Here is a 9,395-nt window from a genome sequence, read left to right on the forward strand (position 1 = left end):
GAGCCTTTCCCAGCATGGTAGGAGCAAGACAAGTTCCTCTCAAGGTGGCAGCTGTGACTTCAAGGAAAAAGAAGCTCTGAAGCTAGGGTTCATGATATAAAACTCCAAGGGGGAAGACGCAGGAACAATGTCGGTAAATATTTCTTCATGGAATAGGGTGGTGGATGCTGAAGAGGTGGTGAGCAGAAGAATGCTAATGGAATTCAAAAGGGCATGGGACAGTCGCAGAGAATCACTGCTGGCTAGAGAATGGACATGAAGTCGTATAATAACTTTCCTATTACACCTTAAGTTTGCATTGCAGCTTGAGGGTAGCCTGCACGGAGCGGCAACTGTCTGCTACTACCCTTAACAGAAGGCTTGCTGGACAGACTGGGTGGACCATTTTAGTCTTCACTGTGTTATTTTGTTACCACCCCTTCCATAGGAGTTGCTGCTGTTGCTGCAGAGCTCACCTGTCTGATGTGATCAGCAAAAAAACACAGTGCTCTGAAGGTTTGCCGGCTCCACCAACTGGTCTGATGTTCAGTTTGGGCCAAGACAGCCTCAGGGGGAGAGCAGAAGCGTGACCTCATCTGTTGGCCTGGCTGCTTGAGTTGGCAGCCTCTCTCTGTGGCTCAGCAGTGAAACGGACTCCTCTGCCGCCTGCCGAATAGCTGCTCCCAGAGCCTGCACCGCAGATGCCACCGTGTGAAGGATAAAACTATCCGTCTGGTGAGAAGAAGCTCCTGGGAAAATGCTCCAAACACACAACAAAGTCCAAAGGTAAGTTTGGGACAGAAAACATAGAATAGAAGCAGACTCGCTCCCCCTTTGCTTGTTTTAATTGAAAATGAAAAGGTTGTTTCTTCACTGACAGGATTGTGTTAGGAATGGGCAGGGACCAAATTGTTTCGTTTTTTTTTTTTTCCATTTCAGGGTTGGGGATCTCAGGATTCATTTCATTTAAAGGTGAATTTTCGAAGCTGGACGCGCACACCAAAATCAGGAGATAGGCGCGCGTCTGGCACTTGCGTGGGTCCACCCGATTTTAAAAAGTGGGCAGATGCACCGACAAGTGGCGATGTGCAAATATCTTGCATTGGCCAGGAAGGCGTGTGATGTGGGTGGGGCACAGGCATTCCAGGGTGGGGCCAAGAGATGGGCGTGCGCCCAGTTCCTGTGCCTGTTATGGAGGAGGGTGTAAGTTACAGGCATCTGTGAGGAGCTTGAGGGGGGTGCAGGCTAAAGAACCAGGGGGGGGGGCTTGGGAGTACCTAGCAGAACAGTGGGCAAACTGTTGGATGAACTGGTGACACTGGTCCTCGGCAGGACTCACGTCTGTTATAAAAAAATAGGCAGTTGTGTGTCCATAAGCCGACTAACACTGCTGGGTGTGCGCAAGCTTAAAATTAGGTGCACAGATACGCTCGCCTAGGCTACTTTATAACATGTGCATATATGTGCACGCATATTATAAAATTGCCGCATTTCTGGGCATTTGCCGACACACGCATTACACGTGCGCCTGCACACTCATTTGAAAGTTACTGTCCCTATGTTTATTCTGGTTTTGTTTGTTTACCAAAAGAAAATAAACATTAAATGGGAAAAGAAATCATAAAAAACAAACCACAAAGAGAAACAACCCTCCTCTTCCAAGCCCTGTCACCCCTTGCCACCCACCTCCACCTCTGGCCAACCCATTACCACTCCCATAGCTATGGTCCACATTTGAAAAGGGACAGTAGCAATCCCGTCAATACTGCACTGCCGATTCACTTTAAAAATGGCACTGACTTCAGGGCCAGCGGGTGCTGTGTAGTGTGTTGGTTTATGGCCATGAGGTAATATAGCCATAAAGTATTATATTGGGATGTGAATCGTTTTTCTAATGAATTGAAATATCGTACGATATTTCTAAATTCGTTGGTATATCAGGTAAAGAAAAAAATGATCACTTTTCCCCCCAAATTTTCGTAAAAATCGGTTTTCAGGTTAGTGCGCGCTAACAAAAAAACATTTATTTTTGTTATTTTTTGTTACTTTTTGCTATTTTTTGTTAGCACACTAACTCGAAAACCGATTTTTCACGAAAAAAAAGGGGAACCATGGGAAAACGAGATTTTCCCGCAGCTAGACGAACCCGAAAGCGGGAACGATCGGGCACCCGATTCACATCCCTATAAAGTAATATAGACATAAACCAAGCCTTATTGCCATAACATTATTTATTTATTTATTTAACATTTCTTTTATACCGATATCCGTTCGCATATCGTATCAGTTCACAATGAACAAAAAACCATTGGGCAGTGCCCGTACATATAACAGATAACATAATATAATATGATGAACTAGGCAACATATAAATAATTTTTGGGAGGAGCCCTTACATATAACAGGCATCAATGGGTAGATGCTATGGAATATAACTATAACTATATACATGAAAGTGCAAAGTACAAAATCAGCAGACATAAGGGCGTTCATACCAAGATATCAGTATAACATTCATAGGGGGGTTTTATGTAATAGGGGGTGAGATGGAGTAGGCTTGCTGAAAGAGCCAGGTTTTAAGTTTCTTTTTGAAAGTGGGGGTATAAGTCTCTATAAAGCTAGGAATTCCTCCTATCCCTGTTAGATGTTGACCACAGCTACAGAAGAAGTAATAGGGTGGTGGGAGGCGGCAAGAGCTGTGGGGGTAGGGGGGTAGGAAGGGTGTTTCTCTTTGTTTTATTTTACATTTAATGTTTATTTTGGTTCAGGAGGGTGTGGGGGGATTTGGCAGTGCTGATATGGAGCGCTGCCCAATTAAATTTACCCTGGTAAGTCGGAGGGTATATTCAGCAGCAGACTTGCCTCGTTAAGTCCTACTGAATTTCTCACCCAAAGTTACTCTGACAAAGTTACCCACTCCCTGCACTGCTGAATATGGACATCTAAGTATTTTGACATCTATGTCCCATAACAAAATACAGTGCACTAACTAATAAAGCAAAAAAATGATTACTATGCTAAACAGATTCATGGGGTAATATTTAATTTTAAATTGCTGTTTGATGTTGTTAAACATTTAATCAAGGACCCGTCATCTTCCATCTCGAGAAACTATAACTCCTCAAAGGACGCCTGCAATGAATATGCCACCTCTTTTTTTAGATAAAATCAATAGGTTGGAAACTCAATTCCCTATCTTCTCGCTCACAAAAGCACCTGAAGAATCACATAGTCTGGCTAAATGGACCACGTTTGACGGAGTAACTAATCGTGAAATTAGTCAAATCATTACTAAAATTAATCCTGCTAATCACCCATGTGACCCAATTCCAGCCAGCTCCTTGAAAGAAATACACAGCATTATCACGCCAACAATCACAACCATAATTAATATAATAATTCTCTGTCAGAGGATTTGTTCCATATGGGTTAAAACAAGCTGCAATAAAACCAGTCCTAAAAAATAAAACTAGTAGAATCCATGATTGGGACAACTATCATCCAATATCCAATTTGTCTTTTCTCTCAAAAGTACTTGAAAAAGCAATGTTATCTCAACTTGTAAATCATTTGGAAGACCAAGATATTCTCTTCCCAAACCAATTTGGATTTAGGAAACATTGTTCGAATGAGACTTCACTCCTCTCTAAACCTAGACTACTGTAACTTCCTATTACTCGGCCTTCCCGCATGTCTCTTAAAACCATTACAATCATTACAAAATGCCTCAGCAAGACTTTTATTAGGAACTAGGAAATTTGATCTCGTCACACCCTCGCTGATTTCACTGCACCGGCTGCCAGTAAAATCCCAAATATATTATAAAGTATTGATGTTAGTATTCAAAATCATTCACGCCAGTAGCACCAGTATGATAGGCAGGACATTACAACCATACACACCTCAGCGTACACTAAGGGGAAGATCTTTAAACCTGCGCGCGGGTGTGGATTTGTTCGCGCAACCCGACGCTAACAAATCTATGCCCAATTTTATAACATGCGCGCATGTTATAAAATCCAGGGTCGGCGCGCACAAGGGGGTGCACAGTTGTGCTACTTGAACGTGCCGAGCCACGCAGCCTTCCTCCGTTCCCTCCGAGGCCGCTCCTAACGCCGGCCCAACGCTTTGGAATTCTCTACCTGAGATGTTACGTTTGATACCAGATAGAAAGAGATTTAAACATGAGCTAAAAACATGGCTATTCAAAAATGCATATAACCTAACTTAAAAAAAAAAATCAGAAAGTAAAGAACCACAGTAATAAAATCAACAAAATATATGAATTGAAGCATGAGGAATACATTATTGAGAGAATGTAAGAAGCTTAAGACAACATACTGACTATTATGTGAAAATTATTATAATTCCTTTTCAACACGCCTGATGTCTTAGGGGGTCATTTTCTATCCCTATCGCACACGAAAAGGGACGTTATGCACGTGAAAAGTCCCTTTTTGCATGCGATACCTAGATAGGGGTGGAGTCGGCACCGGGAGAGGAGGAGTCGAGGCGTCGTCAGGGTGGACGCGGCAGAAACTTAGCTGGCGGCGAAAAGGTAAGACCCTTTATCGCCGCCAGTAGCACGTCCAATAGCGCCACCTTTCATGGTGGCGCTTTTGGGTGTGAAAGCCGGCAGCGATAACACCGCAGTGGTGCGATCGCTGCCGGCTTTCGCAGGCCCCGCCCCCCCGTTACCGCGGGATTCAGAGAGGTGCGCGATATTAGAAAATCCAGCCCTTAGATCTTTAGTTAATAAGTATTAGGACATCTCAGTTTTTATATTAATTCCTGTTTATGAATGCTACATCCGTAAACTGTCATTATCGTTGATTTACAGAATGAATGTTACTTTTGTAAACCATTGTGATCTTTTTTATGGAACAACCCTATATAAAATGTCTAAATAAATAAATAATTGTTCTACAGCTTCTTATTACTTTTTCAAGACAGTTGGATCTAACTATACACATCCCATTCCCTACAATTTCCCCCAAAAAACGTTCAGCATGCTCTTAGTGCAGCAGTGCTGCTTATAGGAAACGATATGTGCATCAAAGTCATCAGCAAGTTGAAATAATAAAGCCATCCTGTTACCCATCACCTTTTGCCTGTGAATCATTTCTAAATGACATCATCTCAAAAGCCTAACACAATTTCTTAGATGAAGGTTTCATGCATTTATTTCAAATAGCACAACTGGAGATGCCAGATGACTCCGGTCTCAGCTGTTGTGTTAACAACAAAAAATTGATAGCTTGCTAAGCTCACAGGCACATTTTTGTTACGTGCAGTTCAAATACCACAATGAACAAAATAACAACAGCATCTTCCCTCTCCCATATCCCTGTTCAGAAGTGAAATATCCCTATATGGCTGGTAAGTAATCTGAGCAAATAGAAAAGCCTCATTTCCCCTTGAAACGGTTTGCAATGCAGGAGTCTTTTTATAGCATGCCTTCAGGTGCAATGCCACCTAATCCTACAGTCCCATGGGAAATGCCATGCTAATTAGTCAGTGTACAGTAATTTATAATCTTGCCTTGCTCTGTCCTGCCCGTATCTAAAATATACATGATTAACAAGTGTACGTTTCACATGAGCAGACAAAGAAAAAGGTGTCGTTCGTGTTTGTTGGATACAGATATAGCACACACTACCAGAGAAAAGGCATAGAGCAAGGAAGTGTTATCTGTTGATCAGAATTACTTTAAATGTTGCTTGTTAGCAGTAATTTTGTGCTTCTTTTTTTTCACTCTGGACAATTCGGAATCTATGTTAATTATATGAAGACTACAGTGATAGGGGTATACTACCGTCCACCTGGTCAAGATGGTGAGATGGACAGTGAAATGCTAAGAGAAATTAGGGAAGCTAACCAAATTGGTAGTGCAGTAATAATGGGAGACTTCAATTTCCCCAATATAGACTGGGTAAATGTATCATCGGGTCACGCTAGAGAGATAACGTTCCTGGATGGAATAAATGATAGCTTTATGGAGCAATTGGTTCAGGAACCGACGAGAGAGGGAGCAATTTTAGATCTAATTCTCAGTGGAGCACAGGACTTGGTGAGAGAGGTAACGGTGGTGGGGCCACTTGGCAATAGTGATCATAATATGATCAAATTTGATTTAATGACTGGAAAAGGAACAGTGTGCAAATCCAAGGCTCTCGTGCTAAACTTTCAAAAGGGAAACTTTGATAAAATGAGAAAAATTGTTAGAAAAAAACTGAAAGGAGCAGCTACAAAAGTAAAAAATGTCCAAGAGGCATGGTCATTGTTAAAAAATACCATTCTAGAAGCACAGTCCAGATGTATTCCACACATTAAGAAAGGTGGAAAGAAGGCAAAACGATTACCGGCATGGTTAAAAGGGGAGGTGAAAGAAGCTATTTTAGCCAAAAGATCTTCATTCAAAAATTGGAAGAAGGATCCAACAGAAGAAAATAGGATAAAGCATAAACATTGGCAAGTTAAATGTAAGACATTGATAAGACAGGCTAAGAGAGAATTTGAAAAGAAGTTGGCTATAGAGGCAAAAACTCACAGTAAAAACTTTTTTAAATATATCCAAAGCAGAAAGCCTGTGAGGGAGTCAGTTGGACCGTTAGATGATCGAGGGGTTAAAGGGGCACTTAGAGAAGATAAGGCCATCGCGGAAAGATTAAATGATTTCTTTGCTTCGGTGTTTACTGAAGAGGATGTTGGGGAGGTACCCGTAATGGAGAAGGTTTTCATGGGTAATGATTCAGATGGACTGAATCAAATCACGGTGAACCTAGAAGATGTGGTAGGCCTGATTGACAAACTGAAGAGTAGTAAATCACCTGGACCGGATGGTATACACCCCAGAGTTCTCAAGGAACTAAAAAATGAAATTTCAGACCTATTAGTAAAAATTTGTAACTTATCATTAAAATCATCCATTGTACCTGAAGACTGGAGGATAGCAAATGTAACCCCAATATTTAAAAAGGGCTCCAGGGGCGATCCGGGAAACTACAGGCCGGTTAGCCTGACTTCAGTGCCAGGAAAAATAGTGGAAAGTGTTCTAAACATCAAAATCACAGAACATATAGAAAGACATGGTTTAATGGAACAAAGTCAGCATGGCTTTACCCAGGGCAAGTCTTGCCTCACAAATCTGCTTCACTTTTTTGAAGGAGTTAATAAACATGTGGATAAAGGTGAACCGGTAGATGTAGTATACTTGGATTTTCAGAAGGCGTTTGACAAAGTTCCTCATGAGAGGCTTCTAGGAAAAGTAAAAAGTCATGGGATAGGTGGCGATGTCCTTTCGTGGATTGCAAACTGGCTAAAAGACAGGAAACAGAGAGTAGGATTAAATGGACAATTTTCTCAGTGGAAGGGAGTGGACAGTGGAGTGCCTCAGGGATCTGTATTGGGACCCTTACTGTTCAATATATTTATAAATGATCTGGAAAGAAATACGACGAGTGAGATAATCAAATTTGCAGATGACACAAAATTGTGCAGAGTAGTTAAATCACAAGCAGATTGTGATAAATTGCAGGAAGACCTTGTGAGACTGGAAAATTGGGCATCCAAATGGCAGATGAAATTTAATGTGGATAAGTGCAAGGTGATGCATATAGGGAAAAATAACCCATGCTATAATTACACGATGTTGGGTTCCATATTAGGTGCTACAACCCAAGAAAGAGATCTAGGTGTCATAGTGGATAACACATTGAAATCGTCGGTTCAGTGTGCTGCGGCAGTCAAAAAAGCAAACAGAATGTTGGGAATTATTAGAAAAGGAATGATGAATAAAACGGAAAATGTCATAATGCCTCTGTATCGCTCCATGGTGAGACCGCACCTTGAATACTGTGTACAATTCTGGTCGCCGCATCTCAAAAAAGATATAATTGCGATGGAGAAGGTACAGAGAAGGGCTACCAAAATGATAAGGGGAATGGAACAACTCCCCTATGAGGAAAGACTAAAGAGGTTAGGACTTTTCAGCTTGGAGAAGAGACGACTGAGGGGGGATATGATAGAGGTGTTTAAAATCATGAGAGGTCTAGAACAGGTAGATGTGAATCGGTTATTTACTCTTTCGGATAGTAGAAGGACTAGGGGGCACTCCATGAAGTTAGCATGGGGCACATTTAAAACTAATCGGAGAAAGTTCTTTTTTACTCAACGCACAATTAAACTCTGGAATTTGTTGCCAGAGAATGTGGTTCGTGCAGTTAGTATAGCTGTGTTTAAAAAAGGATTGGATAAGTTCTTGGAGGAGAAGTCCATTACCTGCTATTAAGTTCACTTAGAGAATAGCCACTGCCATTAGCAATGGTTACATGGAATAGACTTAGTTTTTGGGTACTTGCCAGGTTCTTATGGCCTGGATTGGCCACTGTTGGAAACAGGATGCTGGGCTTGATGGACCCTTGGTCTGACCCAGTATGGCATTTTCTTATGTTCTTATGTTCTTATGAAAGCAATTTAATCCACGATGATATTAAACAAAGAATTATGGGGTAGATTTTTAAAGAAGCGCGTGCGGGTGTACATTTGTGCGCGCTACCCGGCGCGCACAAATGTACACCCGATTTTATAACATGTGCGCGATGCCACGCGCATGTTATAAAATCCAGGGTCGGTGCGTGGAAGCGGGTGCACACTTGTCCACCTTGTGCACGCCGAGCACTAGGGGAGCCCCGATGGCTTTCCCCATTCCCTCCAAGGCCGCCTCAGAGGGAACCTTTCTTCCGCTCCCCCCACCTTATTTCAAGTATTTACGCCTGCCTCTGGCAGGCTTATCTTGCGCGCGCCAGCCGGCTGCCGGCGCGCCATCCCCTGGCACAGCCACTGTGCCGGAGACCTCGGTCCCGCCCCCGGACCTGCACCAAGCCCACACCCCTGCCCCTTTCCCACCCCTTTTTCAAAGCCTCGGGACATACGCGCGTCCCGGGGCTTGTGCGTGCCGCCGAGCCTATGTAAAATAGGCTCGGCGCGCGCAGGAGGGTTTTTAAAGGGTTACGCGTGTAACCCTTTGAAAATCTACCCCTATCTGCGTTAAATTAATACCAAAGTATGTAAGATTTGTAATAAAACTCAAATCACACTGGTCATTTTAAGTGATTGCAAGATCAAACTATAGGGCCGGATGTTGAAAGGGTTACGCGCGCCGGGCCTATTTTCAAAAGGCCCGGTGACATGCGTAAATTCTCGGGACGCGTGTAAGTCCCGGGACTTGCAAAAAGGGGCGGTCTGGGGGCAGGGAGGGGGGTGGGGTGGTCCGGGGATGGGGTGGGGGCATGGCCAAAGGCCTCCGCACGGCCGCTGTGCCGGGGATCGCGCGCTGGCAGTCGGCCGGCACGCACAACTTATTTCAGCCCCAGGGCTGAATTAAGTTTTGTTACAAAAAAAAAGAACACGAAAAA

This window comes from Rhinatrema bivittatum, chromosome 13 (assembly GCF_901001135.1).
Source record: "Rhinatrema bivittatum chromosome 13, aRhiBiv1.1, whole genome shotgun sequence".
In the NCBI taxonomy this organism is placed as follows: Eukaryota; Metazoa; Chordata; class Amphibia; order Gymnophiona; family Rhinatrematidae; genus Rhinatrema; species Rhinatrema bivittatum.